We start from the raw sequence: 20,810 nt of genomic DNA on the forward strand, positions 1-20,810 counted from the left end.
TAGATGCCCACTCTAGATCTGATTCCCAGGTGGGACAAGCAGTATTAAGACATCTTTTTTCTACTGTTCCTTCTCACAACCCACCTCCAACTCCGGGTACTACTCGCTAGTCTATGCACAGAATGTGATTCTAAGCAGATTAAGAAACATCAGAAGACAATGCATTACTTACCGTAAAAGCGGTATGATGGTTGTATCTGCTTAGATTCACATGCGCCCACCCTTCCTCCTTGCTCGGATTCAAGGAACATAGACATCCTTTATCTCGCTCTCTTTTCTGTACTCACTCACGTCTAATTAGGCTCCCTCAGGGCAGACAAAATAGAAACAGAGGGACCTCGATGCGTGAGGGATTGTGGGTACACTGTACGTCACTATAGGGATAGTGTTACAGACACGCCTTGTCGACGTCCCCTTTTCGACTACGAAAAACAAAATGCAATACTCCGCAGTGACCACTGGATGTCGGACTATGCACAGCTTGTGAATCTAACCAGATACATCCATCAGAAATGTTTTTACGGTAAGTAATGCATTGTCTTACCTGCCGGTAAACCATCGGCGCCTTTGTCTCACGCCGATTCGGCGACTATCGAAAGCAGCATCGAAAGAATTACAACGGTGGTGGGTTTTACCCTGGTTCCGCCCAAAGTTATGGGACAAGCCGCAGAAAAGTTTGACGCGGATTGGGATCCCAATTCTTAAGACGCTTACGAAGATAGCCAGGAGCCTCTCTCCGACACCCTAATGGACTCCTTTCGACCCGTAGGGCTGAAAACGTCGTTTCTCCACCTGCAGGCCCGTTTGGGTCCTTTAAATGGACTACAGAGAAGTTCGAAGGGTGTATGGATCGGCTGGGGAGGATTATCAGTTTTTCTGACATCCTTCGCCAAAAAGGGCTCGAATGGGTCCTAATCTCCAAATTGAAGATCAGTTTCATGCCTTCCAGCAGGAAGACGTTGTCCACATGGACACATATAGGGATATTTATAATGAAGAAGAGGAAGCTTCATTTCTTCAAAGTTATGAGGAAGAACAGCAGGATACTACGGACAACTGGGAGGAAACCCAGCAAAAGGTCATGACCCATGGACACAGCAAGATCAGGACTCTGATGTTTTGTGCCTGGATTCTCCTCCGTCCACCCCGGCTCTCCAGGCCTCTCCTGTAGATGACCAAATGGCATTCAACTCCATGTTGAAAAACGCAGCTGAATACTTCAAAATTTCCACTCAAGAGGCGATGCCTGAGCAGGATTTTGTAGAGGATATCCTTAAGGAGAAACCTCCATCTAGCCAGGCCATACCCCTCCTCCACTCTCTAAAAATTATTTCGGCCTTCCCCTTCTGACCCTCTATACATCAAAGGGCACGCCATCCCAGATTGATTGGTAGTCACTACCACTTGGAAAAGGGCAGGAGTACCCCTTGCCACGGGGGAATCCCCGCCAGACAAGGAATCTAAGAGACTGTATGCCCTTGGCAAACGTGTCACATCAGCAGCCACATACACTATGCAGATTGCTAATAATACTACTCTATTGGCAACCTATGCTGACACCCAATGGAACTTGTTGCAAAAAGGCCTCCAAGAGGTTCCTGAACCCGCAAAATCAAAGCTCTCCATTGTAATGGAGTGAAGACAAGTTAACCAGCATGTGATCAAGATCAATCTCGACACAGCGGGAAACTGCAGGCAGGTCTCTGGCCCAATGGACCCTGCTGAAAAGACACGCTTGGCTGCATATGTCTGGTTTTAAACCCGGAAACTCAAGCTCCCTCATCAACAAGCCCATTGAGGACTCTAACCTCTTCGGGAAGGCGGTGGATGAGGCTTTGGAAACAGCCAAGAAGGAACATGAGACTCTGAAGTCTCTAACAGATCACACAGAAGCCTTCCACCCAGAGGGGTAATAACTCTCGGCGGTCCTTTCGAGGGCAAGCCCGTGCTGGTCAAAACAACTACGGCACGGGAAACTTCAACTCAGGACAGACTTCTGGAAACGCTGCATACTAACCAGCAAGGGGTCAGAAACGCGGCAGAGGCCCCAATCCCAGAAGAGCTACAGCATCTGGTCCGAAATGAGCACCAAATCCTGGTCCCTTCCCATGTCACCCCGGTCGGGGGGCAATTAACATCTTTCCTCATGGCGTGGGAGGGGATAACTTCAGACCAGTGGGTCATAAAGACGGTCACCCACGGTTACTGTGTGAAATTTGCCCGACCTCCACAATTCAGACCGCCGCGCTCACAGCGCCTTTCACCGGACCATCTGGAGATCCTGAATCAAGAGGTGGAAGCACTGCTGGGAAAGGATGCCATAGAAGCCCTCCCTATTCTTCAGGTAAACAAGGGTATTTTATAAAGAGTACTTCATTGTACCCAAAAAGGATCTCGCCATGCGCCCTGTTCTGGATCTGGACCCAGCGAACAGGTTCATAAAACCCCAGAAGTTTTGCATCTTAACACTGCAGGAGGTGATTCCATTGCTGAAACAGGGGGACTACATGGCAACATTGGACATGAAAGATGCATACTTTCATATTTCAATGTTGCCGGCGCACAGTAAATACCTGAGGTTCATGATCCAGGACAGGCATTACCAGTTCAAAGTACTCCCCTTCGGCATCGCTTCGGCACCAAGGGTGTTTACCAAGGTCCTGGCAGTGGCAGCGGCACACCTGCGCAGACTATCAGTCCCAGTTTACCCTTACCTCGACGACTGGCTCATTATGGGGGACTCGTTCGACGTTTGTTTTTCGAACACCCAAAAAACAGTAGATCTCCTGTTCAGTCTGGGTTTCTCAATCAACGAAAAAAAAATCCAGTTTAGTCCCCAGTCAAATAAAACAATTTATGGGAGCTCTAATTCGGACGAAGGACGGTCTCGTCTTCTCCTCCAACGAGAGGGTTCAGAACATGCTTTTTCAGATCCCTCAATATGTAGCCAGTTGGGAAGTGACGGTGCACAAAGCCATGCGCTTGCTAGGAATGCTGGCGTCATGCATATACTTGGGTCCCCACACGTGCCTGCGCATGCGGCCCATGCAAAAGTGGCTCAACAGCCAGTGGTGTCAGGCCAGCGGACAATGGGAAGATCTGGTAGTTGTCTCGCCAGCCCTCGTTCTCTCTCTGCAGTGGTGGTCAAGAGAAAACCTCTTGAAGGGAAAGACCTTCACCACCCCTGCAGTGGAAGCCACTCTCACAACAGACGCATCTCTCACAGGGTGGGGGGGAGGGATCACCTGCTTCAGCAGACCGCGCACGGAGTGTGGTCCCCTCAAGTAGCGTACAACCATATAAACTTACTGGAGCTATTAGCGGTGTTCAAGGCATTGAAAGCCTTACAGATACAACTGCAAGGGAAAACCGTGCTGATCTTCACGGACAGCACTACAGCAATGTATTACCTGAACACATAGGGGGGCACTCACTCTCCAGGGCTATCCAAGCTTTCCCAAAACATTTGGATATGGGCTCTCAAACACAAGATGTTTTTGTTGTCCCAACATGTTCCAGGGGAACACAATCTTCTGGCAGACGTACTCAGCAGAGATTTTCCTCTGCCAGAAGAATATGAATGGCGGCTACACAAAGACATTGAATCCAACGTCTTCGCCGAATGGGGCTTCCCAGAGATCGACTTGTTCGCAACTCAGGAGAATGCCCAATGCCAAGACTACGCCTTCAGATACCCCCAGAACCGATCCAACGGGAACGGTCTCCGGATAACATAGTCGGGGAAATTTGTCTATGCTTTTCCCCCAACCCCACTTCTCAACAAGATAGTGCACAAGATGCACCAGGAACCAGTTACCATGATACTGGTGGCCCCGCCAACCCTGGTTCGCTCACCTGATGGAAATGTCCCTCTCCCCACCAGTAAAACTACCCTGCCCGTACAACATGTTGTCTCAGGACAGGGGGGGGAGACCCTACACCCATGCCCACAAACCCCAAACTTAGCAGCTTGGCTCCTGAGATCATAGAGTTTGGACACCTGCAACTCCCTCAGAGGTGCATGGACATACTCAGGGAAGCGAGAAAACCTAATACATGTTATTGCTATGCCTGCAAATGGAAATGTTTTGTCATCTGGTGCAATTCCAAGGGCATCAGTCCCATTTGATTGCTCACCCACACCCATTGTGCTGTATCTAACCCATCTGTTGGACACTGGGTTAGTCTTCAATTCCCTAAAGGTTCATCTGGCTGCTCTGTCAGCCTACACCACTTCACAACAAAAGGTGTTGTGGTGGAAAATACCGGTGATTAAAGCCTTTATGGCAGGAATTAAGAGGATTTATCCTCCTATTTCTCACCCAGCACCTGGATGGGATCTGAATGTGATTTTGACCAGGCTCATGGGAGCTCCCTTTCAGTCTATGCATAAAGCAAGTCTGAAAGACCTGACTTATAAAACAGCCTTCCTAGTGGCTATCACTTCTATCAGAAGGGTTAGCGAACTACAGGCTCTTTCTGTTCTAGAGCCCTTTGTTACAGTCCACAAAGATAAGGTAGTTCTGCGCACACATCCCAGATTTGCACCTAAATTCATCTCAAAGTTACATGTGAACCAATCAATTGAACTACCCACTTTCTTCCAGAACCACACCAACATGGCCGAAAGAAGCCTACACACACTGGATGGGCGCAGGGCAGTCATGTTCAACCTGGAAAGAACTAAACCACTGAGAAAGACTAAACAGTTCTTTGTATCAGTGGCAGCTGGTAGAGAAGGGGATCATGTCTCTAAATCAGCTATCTCAAGGTGGATTGTCAAATACATCACACTATGTTACACTCTTGCTAAGAGAGAACTGCCCTTCAAGCCTAGAGCACATTCTACTCGAGGCACTGGGGCATCCATAGCATTCATTGCAAATGTTCCCCTCAAGTCCATTTGCAAACGGCTACCTGGAGTTCTGTACGCACCTTTACAAAACATTATTGCCTAGACACTCATTCTAGGTCTGATTCACAGGTGGGACAAGCAGTACTAAGACATCTTTTCTCTACTGTTCCTTCTCACAACCCACCTCCAACTCCGGGTACTGCTCACTAGTCTATGCACAGCATGTGATTCTAAGCAGATTAACAAGCATCAGAAGACATGCATTACTCAACGTAATAGCATTTCTGATGATTGTATATGGTTGGATTCACATGCGCCCTCCCTGCCTCCCCGCTCGGGGTGGAAGGAACATAGACGTCTTACTACTTTCTTTCTTTATGTACTCAATCACTATAGCCTTGGGCTCCCTCATGGCAGAAAAAATACAATCGGAGGGACCTCGGCGCGTGAGGGATTTTGGGTACACTACACGTCACAATAGGGATAGTGTTATGGACACGCCTATGCCGAATTCCCCTTTTGGTCCCCGAAAGACAAGATGCAATACTCCGCAGTTACCACTGGATGTTGGACTATATGCACAGCATGGAATCTAAGCAGATACAATCATCAGAAATGCTATTACGGTGAGTAATGCATGTCATTCGCTTACTGAGATGTCTCTGCGGATAGTCCTGAGGATCCTAGACTCTTTGGAAATAGCCACTCCCCTGATGTAGGCCTTAAATGACTCACATAGGGTGGCTTGTGTAGGACCAGATCCAGAATTCAGTGTAAAGTAGTAATTGATAGCCTCTTCTAGGTGGGTTTTGAAGGCCACGTCCATTAGTGACTGAGGCTTTAGTTTCCAGGAGCGGGATGCAACGGGAGCCGTGCCCCAGACGAGGGAGATAGTCACAGGGGAGTGATCAGAATGAGTGCTGGGAAGAATTAGCATTTGTGACATTCCTCAGTAGTATATCTGAGGCGATCCATCTGTCTATCCTGGAATGAGAGTCGTTGACAGGGGATCTCAGGGTCATCAATGTTGGGTCCATACACATTGAGAAGTATGATCTCTTTACCGTTCAGACATCCATGAAGCAGAACATACCGCCCTAAAGGATCTATGCGGGAGGAGATGAGATGGAACTTAACACTTTTATGAAGTAAAATCATGACACCCCTGTTCTGGGTAGAGTAATCGGTGTAGAATCTGTGAGCCCCATGATTTTGCGAATTTTAAGCATCCCTATGACCCGGCATGTGTCTCCTGTAGAAAAAGAATCTTAGCACCTTGACGTTCTACCTACAATTGAACAGTCCTCATTTATTTGTAATTTCCTAGTCCCCTCACATTCCAGCTTAAAAAGGTTAGATCATTATCAGCCGTTATAGATATTAGAAAAGATAAGTACCATTCAGCGACAAGGCCACATATTATGTGCCCAGTCTAGTTGGTATAAGAAAGGTCCGCCCAGCACAAATGACCAAAATGGTGTAGTCCCATGCACCCCCTCCACTGCAGAAGTCAAGCATTTTCCTGCATAACACCCCAATATAACAACCCCCAACGATATCCCTCCCCCAACCAGAGGGGCAATATCCCTCTGCCCGCCCCCACCCACATCTCTTCCCCCAATCGGAAGAATGAATCCCATCCCCTTATTAAACCAACATGTAACCTTTGGCTACTTCGCCTGGGGGCCTTAGCGGGAATCGACACTCGTGCTGGGATAGTAACTAGGTCACTGTGGCAAAGGAGTACTGAGACAAACTATTTCAGAAACTAGGCAGTAGTCGATGGGATATGATCGCTGCTCAAAAGGACCAGAGCAATAAAGGATACATGGCTCAGGCCTCCCCGGAGTAAGAATCATGGGAGGGGGAGCCATTAGCGCTTTAGGTAGCTGGGAGGCCGATCGCAGTAGCACACCCCTCCGCACAGGGGCCCCGCACCAAGAGGGAGTGCCTGAGAGGAGCAGCGCATGACCAATACAGGGGAAGGGAGCAGGAGTCCGGAGAGCAAAAATAGATGTGTACACCAGGCTATCCATTATGCTGAGATCAACCATGGAAGTGTTCCTCTATGAACTTGTTCGCTTCTTCAGGGATAGTGAACGAGGATCCGGTTCGCGTGTTCAATCCTGAGCCTGGCGAGGTATAACATGCAGTATTTCACGGCGAGTTCGCGCAGTCTCTTCTTTACTGACAAAAAGGGCTTGCGCTCTTGCTGGACCGCAGTAGAAAAGTCTGGGTAAAGGTGAATTCTAGAGGATCCCAAGAGCAGTTCGCCCTTGGCTCTCGGGACGCGCAGCAAGGCGTCTCTATCATGGTAGTTCAGAACCCTCGCAATAATGGGACGGGGAGGGGATCCAGGTTTGGGTTTTGAAGTGAGGGAACGGTGGGCTCTCTCAATGGCGCACTGTGGAGAACAATTTGGGGGAGTCCAACAGGGTTAGGAGGGTTTGTCTACGTACTCCTCCATAGATCCGTCGATGTTGTTCTCGGGTATGCGGATAATACGAATATTGTTGCTCCTAGAGCGCGATTCAAGGTCATCGTTCTTCCTACTGATGTCTTGGACCCTTCTGGACAGGGTGCTCACCTCAGCTCGGAGGGAGGCAATGTCACCTTCAGCAACATTTTAGTAGAATCTTGGTTGCCAGACTCCGATGCTGCAGCCATCTCGGGTTCTGGTCGTGACTCTGCCGTCTTCTGCGTGGTCTTCGTAAACATGTTGTGCTCTGCTTCCTGTTGTTTCGTCCGGGCATGCTGCCCGTGAATGGTTTGCCGGGCAGTGCTCCGATAGCGTGTCACATTATGCTACAAACTGGTTATCAGTGGTTAGAGCGGGGGGCCTCTGGAGTGGGTTTGTGCTGGGCAAGTCGAGTAATTCAGAAGTCCGGGCCACCGATGCAGAAGATGGTAGAAGAAAAAGTCATATATCCGCCACCCCTGTATTAAGTGCACAGTTTTATTGAATGGGTTGTAGCCTCCCATGTTAATACATCAATCAAGGTGTGTTCAGGACTTTTCCACGGGGCAGGGTTATCAAGGCTCCACTGGCTTTCGCCCCGGTCAGCTGACGGTATAACTGTATTATCAGTGCTGAGTGCGATGTCGACCCGCAGCAGTAAACCGCGTGGAAGAGTGGAGATCGCGCCTGGGGCTGCCAAAATTCAGCGCAGTCGGAATCAACAAGGGTATTTGTGGCAGCGGGTCCCCCGGAGGGTAGCACTGGCCAGAGTGCGTGGGGAACTGTGCGCTCAGAGGGTTCAATAGCTCACCTTATGGCAGGCAAGAGGATCCGGTGCATGCATCTCCATTCAGGTCCATGTGGAACATGGGTGTAAAAGGTTGTGGCACAAAGACAGTAGGAGAAAGCCATAGATTTTTTTTAAACATTTCTTTTATTGATTTTATGCAAACAAAACAACAAAAACCAAACAAGCAGCATAATCATACCAGTTCCATTACACATCAAGTTGTCTTAATCACTGCTCCCACTACCCCTCCCTTCCCCCGTGAGCCTATTTGTCACTCTCATTCAATGTTTGGCACTTGTGGCTGGGTTTCATTCTCTTCGGAGTCTGTTGGATCTGATATTATTCCAAACAATTCTGCTATTAGCGTTTTCCAAGCCAACAGGGTGCCCGCCTCCCCTTCATCAGCCCGGCTACTCGCTTCTTGCCATGCCACCGTTTCAGCCTCCGCCCATTTCCACAAGTCCTTCCACCACACATCCACCTTGGGTTTGTGGCATTTCTTCCACCCCATGGCGATCCTACGTTTCGCCAGCACATACGCCAGATTTCTCAGTTTCTCAATGTGCTTGAGTTTCCGTGGCCTAGGAAACCCGCCCAACAAGCAGGCCCAGGCCGTGTCTGTGACAAGAGTAACCCCTTTATCAGCCAGTTTCTGCGCCACTTCTCCCCAAAAACACCTAATGATCAGGCACGACCAAAACCTATGTGTCATGTCAGCGTTCTCCAGGTTACATTTAGGACACACTTGTATTCCAGCGTTTCAGAACTTAGATATCCTCAAGGGGGTCATGTATGCCCTATGCGTTACATACAGCTGTATTTGTTTTAATCTGGCATTTCTAGACACTTTTTTGTGGTAGCCCAGGGCACGCTCCCACACCCCATCCTCCATCGGGGCCCCCACTTCCGCCTCCCAGTCCAGTCTCAGATGTGTCAAATCTTTCCCCGCCTTAGCCATCACCATCTCATACAGTCTCGAGATCTCATGACCTCCTTCGGATATATCATATATTGCTCCCAAAACTGCATCTGGTTCTTCTATCAAAACTGTCTCTGGCCAGGTGTTCTTAATCATCCGTACCAACCTAATGTACGTGACATATTGGCCCGTGTGTAGCCCCGCCTCTTTGCTGAGTTCTATGAACTCCTTAATGGATCCCTCTTGCCAAACATCGCCTAGCGTTGCCAGCCCCACCGATTCCCAGTAGGTCGTAACAATCACCCTCAACTGATTATCCCCTCCTGCCAAAGCAACCAGCGGTACCTGCGGGAGGCGCGGGCATGGGACTTCCATCAAACGACAACCCCTACGCCAAACTTTCCATCCAAGCCTCAACATCGCAGGACGCCCCTTCATTTCGGTATCAGACAGCCAAATCATTTCTTTCAAATAAAACGGGGCGCAGTCCTGTCCAAGCACCCTGTGCTCAGGGGTCACTTCATCAGAAAGCCACTTAGCTACATATTGTAACTGTCCCGCCAAATAATAAACCTCAAAATGAGGCAGTCTGATACCTCCTTTTTCATAAAAGTTCTGCAGTTTCCAAAACACCACTCTATTTCGGGTACCGTGCCACAGGAAATCCCTACACATGCTGTTCAATTTACTGAAAAACCTGTTGGGTATTATGTATGGGATATTACTAAAGTAATGCAGGAGTCTGGGCAGAACTACCATCTTAAGCATAGCCCCCCGCCCCATCATCGCCAAGGGCAATCTTGCCCAGAACTGCATGCTGTTCCTAATTTTCTCGACGGCTACTTCCGTATTATGTCTGTGTTCTTCTTCCACCGTGTGATATACATCTACGCCCAAGTAACGAAAAGAGCTAGTTGCCCATGGTACCTGTAGCACCGGTAGTCTATCTACAGGGGTCCCCTTATAGCTACCCAGCGGGAATTTGACGGACTTTTGGGGGTAGGAGAAAGCCATAGATACTGTGGCCTGGGTCCCATGAGGAGGAGAAGTGGGGATCCGACAAAAATCTCAGCCAAGGGACGAGGAAAGCGTCCACCATATATCAGGTTGTCGTCAATTTGCTCAAGGGAGCCGTTTGCTTCTGGGGATATGGCAATGGGATGCGGCCGTAGAAAGTCTCATCCGAGTGTTGGGGTAGTTTGGTGAGGTGGTGGGGGTGAGGAGCACCCCACACTGGAGCTCAGCAACTAGAGGATCCAGGGATCAAGGGCTTCCTGGGTTTATCTTCTCCGCACAGGGCGGGCGCCTGTATGGAATGTCAGCAAGGCGACCAAGGACGGGCCGCCAACGAAGAGTGCAGGCGGGCCCGGCCCGATGAAAGCAGGAGCTGTGGAATATGTGCTGCAGTCCGCTGCGCCGATCCGTGTTGACCCGGATGAAACCAGCCCATGAGTTCGGGTCGACAGTGCCCCTCCCCCAAGCAGGCCCACTTCTCCGTGGTGTCAGGCGGCCGGGAAAGGGCTGCGCCTGGAGCCGTTACACAGGCACAGCCAGGGATCTTCCCGCGGCGGGGACTCATGCCGCAGAGCTCCTCGCCACCAGCACGGAGAGGGCCAGGACTCGGCCAGCCGATGCAGAAGGGGGTATACCTTTCAGATGGCTGAGCAGCAAAACAAACCGCAGTGTTCAATTGCTCCTTAATCGTATCGAAGGATGAGCCCAGCACGGAGCTGAAGCTCTACGCGGCCATCTTCAGACATGCACAACAGCGCCCCCTGCAAAAAAAAGCAGGTTTTAAGAAAATGACTTCTCAATAATATCCGGAGAATCCGTATTAACATAGCCCCAGATGTTTGTGCCATAACTGACTGAGGACTTTGCTTGAGATCTGCAGATGTCGAGAGCAGGAGCTGTAGTATCTCTGCCATGGCTACAAAAAACGTTTAACCGCTCCGCTGTACTTGTCTATCGATGTGCATGCTCTACATAATTGTGCGTTACATCGAAAGTTCTCTGCAAATCTCACTGCTAGATAATTATTGGCTTCGACTTGTTCCAGGTTACTACCATGCACAGGAATGTTTATCTTTTGAGTTTTAGAGAACTTTGCCCTAAAAACCAGGGATTACGTCTTTTCCCCCATTAATCAGTAATTGAAGATCCTCACACTTGCTGAGAGAACTGCTCATAGTCTTTCTTAGGCCCATAGGTGTGGTAGCTAGGATAATCACATTGTCTGCGAAAAACAGGGCAGGGAATGAATCGTTCCCAGGTTTCGGTTGATTTAGACAGTTCTGTTTGCGGTCTATAATTAATTCATATATATATATATATATATATATATATTTCTGAGGCTTGTGGAATCTGCTTAGATCACATGCTATGCATAGGCTGACATCTAGTGAAAGCTGCGGAGTATTACAGTTGTTGTTTTCAAAAAACGAAAAGGGACGTCGACAGGGCATGCCAGTAATACTATCCCTAGTGTGATGTCTGTACCCACGGTCCTTCAAGCGTCAAGGTCCCTCAGATTGTTTTTTTTCCGCCATCATGAGCGGTTGCATTAAGCAGAGTTCAATTTTGGCTAATGCCATTTGCTTCTGCAAAGTTTAAAAGATAGTTTATCTTTCTGTCCTTTTACTCCCGACGCCGTGCTCTAGACGCAGTGAAGAACAAGAAAAAGGACAAACCTCTGATTCGGACGAAGTCAACTTTCGACTGACCCCTTTCGGCCTTGGAAGGCCCAACGGGCCTAGGCCCTTACAGTAGCGAGAGTGGGGGGCAGTCATTAAACAATGTGTTTTTCCTCCCTTTTCCCTTATCGCCTGGCTGCCTTCCCCAGACATGGATAAGACCCCCTTTAAATTCTGCCCAAACTGTAATACAAAATGTCAGTGGTTTGACAAGCACAGGGTCTGTAACCTCTGTTTAAACCGCGACCATGACGAAGGGCACAGGCAAGCTTGTAGGCTCTTTCGACCCAAGACCCTTAAGGATCGCAGAAGGAAGCGCTGGGCCCATCACGCCATGCAGGCCGAGGCCGCCATGGACATGGAGGGAGCCTCCATTGACGGCAGCAACGCCGCCTTTTTGGACGGCGAGGGTGACTGGGAACAGTCACGTTCTCAAGTGCTAGCCCCTGACCCTGGGAGACAGGCCGGCGGCTCTATTTTGGGAACGACACCCAGCGGCAAGAGCATACATCTTCCCACACTGAACACACAACATGCGGCGATGTGTCGGCTCCACCAGACAAACGCTGAGATTCGGCATCTAGGAGCAGATAGGTGGATTCCCAGCCCTCTGGGCACTCCAAGTCACGGTTGCCTCATGACAGGTCCCATAAGACTAAAGACAACGCCCATAAAACATCTACAACTGAACGCCGAACATCGGCTGATGTGGCGGAGGTCCTCCCCAGTGCCGGAACTCGACGCATTTCGTCGAAACGTGTAGGGAAGCCTAAAGATTCAGGGTTATCACACCTGATTTAAACACATGTCTCAGAAACCCTTATTAGAGGTTCTAATTCCAAAAATCTTACTCTAAGAGCCTAAATCATAAGGACAAGTGCCAGAAAACCAAAATCTATAAGGAAAAGTCTTGTAGGGTGGAGGACAAGTGAGGCCCGACATAATAAAGATCTAACCCAAACATCTACTGTACTTTACTCTGGGGTCTTCCCCAGCTCAGCTAAGTGGTCATCAGAAGACATATAGTTATGTCTAGAATGTCTTTCTTTGCAGATTTCTTTGAAAAAAATCCTAATGCTTTCGAAAGTTTTCAAAATACACCTCCAACTGATCAGGCCTCAAGCTCTCAGCCTAGGTCTTCCACTATTCAGCACCTGTCTTCATCCCAGCCTCCAACTCCGAGGTCTCGCACTGCAGACCTTTATGACATGCATGAAGACACAGGGGGAGGTCAGGAGGAGGATGAATACTATAATGGGGATGATGGTGATGATAATAATGACGATGAGTCAGAGGTTTACACTATGGACTTTCCAATTCCACAAGACTCCCCCTTACCTGATTCCCCAGTGGATAATCAGCCAGTCTTTAATGATCTCTTAATCAGAGCAGCTGAGCACTTCGGAATTGAGACCCACGAAACTCAGCAGGACAAAGATTTTGCAGAGGATATCCTGGGGGACAAAAAAGAGGCCACCCAGTTTATATTGACAGAATGAGAGAACGAGAGTGCACAGCTGTTGCTTTAATCAATGTCTAATGGTTTTCCGTATATGTTTAGTTTGTTAAAAATTGATTAGTACGGTGCAGCCCACTGGTCAGTGCCACCGTGTAGGACACTAAGTAAACTGAAGCAAAGAGACCATGACTTTTAAGCCTTCTGTGTGGGCCGCACACCCTTAATACCCACTTCGGGTTCAGCAGTTTTTATGAAACTTTATCAAAAAAAGTAGGTATGGTTATGTTAAGATCCTTTATTTCTCAAGTATCTCTTGGATTTCAATTATCCAATTTTTTTCAAAGTGCAGCTTCACCAATTAGGCTAATGCTGTGTCAGAGGCAAACAATTTTGCAATTTTGGAACCCTATGTGGCTAATGCATTTCGGAATGAAATCCTTCATCAGAGCCAGGTTGTAAATGTCAACTAAATCATAAATACCAAGAATACATTATATATTGGAATGTTCAAATCAATTATGCGTAAAGACATTAATGAAACATAGTTGATCCATATAATATGTACAGGGCGCACACAGTTACAAACACACAATCAACAGATAGGAGAAAACATAAGCAAAAAAGTATCTCATGAATATATTTCGTTATAGCATTTCTGTTATAGCAATTCTCATTTGTCATTACTTATAACATCTGTGAACCATCTTATTTATCATGCCCAGTGACAATGTTGTCATTCGATATATACGTGAAAGTAACCAAGTCATCCTTCTATGTTGTGTGCATTATCCAAGTATACCTGCTTGTGTAAACCCATGCAGTGTGCCCATTGTTGTTGTTAATATTCTCTTTCCTCATATTGTGTTTATGGCAATATGCACCCTATGTGAATTACTGACCTGTTTGCCGTATTAATTCTCTGTGTGACGAGATACACTATCTCGTAATGCTCACTCTACAATAAGAGGTAAGATCGTGTTAGCAGAACCCTATCAGTTTAAACAATATCGGCATAATGCTTCCTAAGCGTTCCTTGACCACCGTACTGTGGCAGTCGCTTACCTTGTTACAAGCGTACGATCGTTCCTTCTCGCGCGCTGGCTGCAAATGTTTGCTAAGGTCCTGAGCGTTGCTATATTAACGCTAGGTACCAACATGGCCACACATAGCTGCATGTGTCGGCCATTTTGGTAGGGGCAACTTTGTTCCCTCGTTTTTGTCGACTGCTTACAGAGTTGTAAACATAGTGATGCTATGTCTATGTGCTCTTGTCAAATGACTACATATTTGTGTTGGCTGCAAGATGGTGGGTAAGTGACAATATATGGGCAGTTATAATACAAGATTACTGATTTTTAACAAACAAATTAGTCAGTAAATACTGTTTATGCACATTCTTGTAAAGACCAATTAAAGTCACATTATATCTCATTGTTATCATAAAAAACAGTTAAGGTCCAGTTCTTCATTTAGTCCTCTTGGGGGAAAAAGCCCCCAAACGGTCTATCCAGTAGGCTTCTCTCTGTTGCCTTCTTCTTTTGATGTCCATGTAAGAACCTTGTGCTTCAATAATTTCCAACACGTGGACTTAGAATTGGATTGAAACCGACTTTGTGTAAGGAGAATAAAGAATTTGTACAGAAGTGGGAACAAATCTTAAACAAGTGCTCCTTAGATTAAATATTGCTGACGGTTTATAGTCAAAATCTGAAATTAAAATCTCGAAAAAAAAGCACGAATTAAAAATCTCGGAAAAAAAATATCGAATTTTTTTTTCAATGCGTTTTGTTTCAAAATGGGGGGGTTCCCCCCCCTCCCCCCCGGCCCCCCTTTTTTTCATTTTTTTTTTATTTTACCCCTTTTTTTTACTTACCTGACCCCAAAAACACATATAAATAAATAAATAAAAAATTTGATATTTTTTCTTCGAGATTTTTAATTCGTGCTTTTTGTAATTCGAGATTTTATTTTCGGTATTTTGACCGACCACCATTGCTGACTATTAAAGAACTTTCAAATAACTTGGGAGTGTTGGGAGCAAGAAATACAAACACTATCTGAAGAGATCACTGCCCTTACAAGTACGGACATACTTGAAGAGATTCTTACACGTTTGATTATCTACGCAACAAAGTGTATACATGGGCGGATAAATATCAAAACCAACCACAAAGACTGCGCAACCCTAATTTCAACTCAGACAACAGTAGCTCAGATGCAGACTCAAACAGAGGTGAACAACCAACACAACCAGAACAACAAAGAACAGGCGGACCGAGAGAAAGTAGCAGAACCACTCCAGGCACTAGTAACACCAGCGCTACATCACAACAACCTTTTTTAGATGATCAACGAAGAGGAAACGAACAAGGAGGGGCAAGAAGAAAAGGCGCGGGAGTACAGGCGAGATACCAAGCACGAACAACTTAGTAGTGAATATCTCCAACAGAACACTTGCAGAACCAGAAGTGAGAGTTCTACAAAAAGGCTTGAAATTTGTTCCGACCTACAACACCAACCTATTCAACACCAAGGTTGAGTTACATAAACTGAAATCCAAGAGATACTTGAGAAATAAAGGATCTTAACATAACCATACCTAGATGACAACTTTTTTTGATGGAAAGTTTCATAAAAACTGCTGAACCTGAAGTGGTTATTAAGGGTGTGCGGCCCACACCAAAGGCTTGAAAGTCTTGGTCTCTTTGCTTCAGGCCACCCAGTTTATACCCATCTTGAAGTCAGTTCAAAGGAGGATTCAACCCTCTTGAAAAGCCCAATCAAACCAGGGCATTCAGTCCGTGCATAGAGAAACTATTCCGGCCGGCACCATCTGATCTTTTGTATATCAGAGGACAGATTAAGCCAGATTCACTTATAGTCACAACTACCCGGAAGATGGCGGGTACACCTCTGGCCTCTTCAGAAGCTCCCCAAGACCAGGAGAGCAAGAATCTCTACAACATGGGTAGGAAGGTGGCAACTTCGGCAGCGCACCAAGCTAGGATCGCCAACAATTCCATACTGTTGGCGAGCTATTACTGCAACAAATGGGACGAAATTACAGTCCTTCGTGATTCTGCTCCAGTGATCCTTAAGGATCGCAGAAGGAAGCGCTGGGCCCATCATGCAATGCAGGCCGAGGCCGCCATTGACGTGGAGGGAGCTTCCAGTGACAGCAGCGTCGCTGTCTTTTTCAGACGGCGAGGGCGACGAGGAACAGCCAAGTTCCCAAACGTAAGCCCCTGGCCCCAAGAGACAGGCCGGCGGCTCTATTACGGGGACGACACCCGACAGCAAGAACACTTCCACTCAACACGCCACTAAACACACATCCCGGGGAGATGAGTCGGCGCCGTCGATCAAACGCCCAGATTCGGCATCCAGGGGGAGGTCTGCAGATTCCCTGTCCTCTGGGCACTCAAGGTCCCGATCACCCCATGACAGGCCCCGAAACTGAAGGACGCCGCCCATAAAACAACATCGACCGAACGCTGATTGTCGGCAGACGAGGCTGAGGTCCATCCCACTACCGAGAGTCAACATCTTTCGTCAAAATCGGCATTCGGGTAAAAAAAAACCTGGGTTGTCATAAGTCTTATAGCAACAATTCTACCCCTTCTACGGAGACTATACCTGTCCCCCAAAAAGGTTTTTTTGGCTGAAGCCTTACAGGATAAGGGCCTATCCACACCTACACCCTTAGTACAAGTCCCTAGCCCCCAGTACCCTGCGTTCATCCCCAGTTCAGCCCTATGTACTGCGGAACAAAGAGTAATGTCAAGAATGATCTTTTTCGCCAATTATTTCGAAAAAAACACTCAGTCTTTCAAAAACTTTCAGGTTACACCTCCTACTACTCAGGCTTCCAGCTCATAGCCCCTGGCTTCCAGCTCTCAGCCCCCGGCTTCAACCCAGCCCCCAGCAAATAAGGTCTCATGTAGCAGCTGATCTTTATAACGTTAATACAGACACTGAAGGGGATAATGAGGACTACCAGCAATCTGACCATTACTATGATATGATGAAGAGAGAGGGGTGTGTACCCTGGCCTCACCAGTTCAACAAGATTCCCCAGTGGATAATCAGCCCCTCCACAACGACATATTAATCAAAGCAGCTGATCACTTTGGCATCCAGACACAGGAGACTCAGCAAGACAAGGACTTTGTGGAGGATATTTTGGGAGACAAGAAGGCTGTCCCCCAATTCATCCCAATTTTAAAATCTGTCCAGAGAAGAATCCAACCTTCACTGGAGACACCTAATGAAAAACAGGCAGTAAACCTTCTGGTAGAGAAAAGTTTCACCCAGCGCCGTCTGACCCGCTCTATATCAGGGACCAACTTAAGCCGGATTCGCTTGTAGTCCCAACTACCCGTAAAAGGGCATGGACACACTAGCCTCTTCAGAGGCTCCCCACACAAGGAGAGCAAGAAGCTCTATTGCATGGGAAGGAAGGTAGCGACTTTGGCAGCGTTTCAAGCTAGAATCTCCAACAACTCTACACTGTTGGCAAGTTATGATTGCCATAAATGGGATGAAATAACTACCCTAATAGATTCTGCTCCTGAGCCTTTAAAGTCTCAACTTGCATTAGTAGCAGCTAAAGGCAAAACTATTTCCAGCTGCATTCTCAAGAATAACCTCGACACTGCAGATAATGCAGGACGAATAATCGCTGAAGGAACCATAATCAAGTGCCACACTTGGCTTCGCCAGTAAGCTTGAGACCCAGGCGACGTTACTTAAGATACCAGTGGAACCAACAGTCTTATTCAGCAAAGCGATAGGAGACGCCCTTAAGTTTGCCAAGGAGGAATACGACACACTCCAGTACCTCGGCCAACTAACTAATAAACCACCTGACCAAAGAGGCGGGACCAATTATCGCCGCTTTTGTGGCCAAAATTCCCAAAGAGGCTCTGTTAGGCAGAATTGCATGCAGTAACCTCTGGGACCACCACATACAATTAGGACTACAGGTATAAGCAAAACCAACATTTGGTATAAGTCTGTACTACACTGTTTTGTGGTAGCGAGCTGAGCAGCCAGGCTCATCTCAAGAGGGAATGTGATCAGTACAAGAGGTTACACAGAGGTCTTACAATCACAGTGGTTAAAGTAAACACTTACACTCAAGGTTTCTTGGTAAAACACTTTTTAATTTATTACACAATCATTTAGAAAACATTCACTAGAAGGAGGAAACGTATTATTATACTCAAACACACTTCAATAACAAACCAATGAGTTTCTGAACAAATTAGGCTCCCCTGAAATAGGAGCAAAATGCCTTTTCAGTTACTTTCAATGGGAGTAAAAAGGCACAAGTTAGCAGGATAGATCACAAATACTTTCTTAGGCAGTGCTAATAGTTTTAGTTCACTAGAGGACTCGATTCAGTTCAATAGGCCTAGGCCAAAGTCAATGGACTAGTTCTTGGATAGGAAAGAGCAGTTTGTGAAGTAAACAGTAAAGTCTTTGCGAAAGTTCTCAGAAGTAGTTTGTACAAAAAAGAATCATACTTGGGGCCACAAGCTGATTAGGCCTGCAAGTTGGGAAAGTTTCAAGAACTTTCACAGTGAGAGAGGCGTTCTCTCAATCGGGTTTGCACAGTACCGTAGTATATGATAAGCTATTTATAAGGCACTTAATATACAGAGGTTTCTAAGCGCGGACCCGGGAATCGAACCTATGTTGCTTCGTGTCGCCTTGCTCCCAAGGCGAGCACGTTGCCGCTGAGCTATCCTGAGAGTATGAAGCAAAAGATGCAGCTGAAAGACGTTGGTTCCTGGCAGTTCCTGCAGATCTCACTGTTCCTGAGCCTCAATCGTGGGGACAAGAGGGAGGACGTCGGGGGACTCCTGCACTGCACGGGATCGTCGGAAAACGCTGACAAAATTGAGTCCCTTCATTTTCAGTAGCTGTAATTCAAGCACACAAGCTGGTGTCCTTCCCCCTGGTTAATCCTAACCAGCTTCGAGAATGGTATCGAGGTGGCTTACGAGTCGATTGGTCCCACCATCTCAAAGGAAGATGTCGTCCTTGAAGGGGCTTCTCTGTTGAGGTGAACTTGGCAATTCGGACCTGCAGCAGGGCTTCACTGGGCACACCAATGGCCCAGGAGTTGCAGCAGCGGTCCTCTTCCAGCTCGTCTTTGGTTCTTTCGTTCCAGTGGTCGACTCTGCTTTCCAGTCCAAGAGACTCTCCTTTTAAACAGTTTTCTCCCATTCATTCCAGCCTAGCTGCCACTCACCCAGCAGGGTGGCTGTCCTTGCCGGACAGTCAAACAGCCAATCGCGCCAGAGTACATTTGGGTCTCCTAGGAGACTAAGCACAGGGAGTTTCGGGCACCTTCTTCACTTCCTGCCCACCCCAGACACTCAGACACCAGAGGTGGTCTTCAGTCATAAAGCCCGCCAAAGTCATAGAAACAAAGGGACCAAACCTGGTTTGGCATGCAGAGACAAACACTAGAAGGACCTTTCCAAAAAGAAATTGCTAAAAAAGAAGACTGGGACCTGTTTAAACAAAGTGGCTTCAGGCGCCATCTTCAAAAACATGGCTCCCGTGATTTTTTGCGACCGGTGTTAGCAGTCGGGAAAAATCACTGCCACCAGCCATTTCGATTGAAAAGGGTAGAATTTGACTGCTACATGAGTTTCTAGACACATGGGATACTAGGTAGCCCCTCCAGCACTCTATAGGTAGATAGTGTGTGCTGGGTCTAGGAATTTAAAAAGACTAGTAAAGTCAATTTAACCTTAAATTCTCTGGGAAACCGTAGTTTATCCCAGAGAAGGTATTTAAACCTTGGGACATCCTGAAATGCTTCCCTGTGCCACTGCACTGAGGGTGATGTGTGACACAACTAAAGAAAATGATGCCTATGGAGTTGTTTAAAACTCCATAACCAAAGAAAATAAACACAGAAAACAAACAGAATTAAAAAGTACACAGTCCCAAAGTTCAGCAAATGAGCTGGGGGTCTCTAAGGTAGAGAGAAATGAGCACACTTTGAGAATTCTCCCTAACAGAGGGTTTCTTATGAAGATAGTGCACAAGGGAGTGCTTCAGGGGTGAGGGTAAGACTCCAGTGGCGAAGGAGTGGTTGCAGAAAACAGCCAGAGTAGGAGCCAAGGTGTCCATGTGGTCCTTGATGGTTTTGGAGGAACAGGGGTGAACCTGTTTTGACGAGACTTTCATAGATCGGACTTGTGTAGAAACCTTGTCTGAGGACGAGCCTCCTCCTTCTGAACCCTTACACTTCCCTATTCACCATAATACGGTGGGCTCCCAAAATCCTCCCACAGTGCCTGATTTTGGAAATCCATTTTACAGTGCCAGTTAAGGTTTTCTCTGATCTCTTCCGACACATCAATAGTACTACACAATCTGTGTCCTGAAACACTTTTTTACGTGTTCAGTTGCTCTTTCGATAATGCTGCGCATCTTTGTCTGCATTGATAGAGCATTTTGTTTTAATACTATCCAAGATATATATGTATTTGTATTTGTGTACGTGTTTGTGTGTGTAAACTCTGATCGTGTGAATGCACGGTGGTGTAAAGGGAATACTGCTATATCGTGTTATGCAAATGGCTTAGAGGACTTAAGGAATCATAGCGTGAAT

At 47.1% G+C, this 20,810-nt stretch overlaps 1 protein-coding gene across 1 annotated transcript in view; it reads left to right on the plus strand.

Annotated features, from left to right (window-relative positions):
• The window catches only part of LOC138513668 (protein mono-ADP-ribosyltransferase PARP12-like), a 294,555-nt gene that overhangs the window by 191,311 nt on the left and 82,434 nt on the right, over nt 1-20,810 (plus strand). The window lies entirely within an intron of this gene.

The sequence above is a fragment of the Ambystoma mexicanum genome, chromosome 12 (assembly GCF_040938575.1).
Source record: "Ambystoma mexicanum isolate Mex_15411 chromosome 12, UKY_AmexF1_1, whole genome shotgun sequence".
Classification (NCBI taxonomy): domain Eukaryota; kingdom Metazoa; phylum Chordata; class Amphibia; order Caudata; family Ambystomatidae; genus Ambystoma; species Ambystoma mexicanum.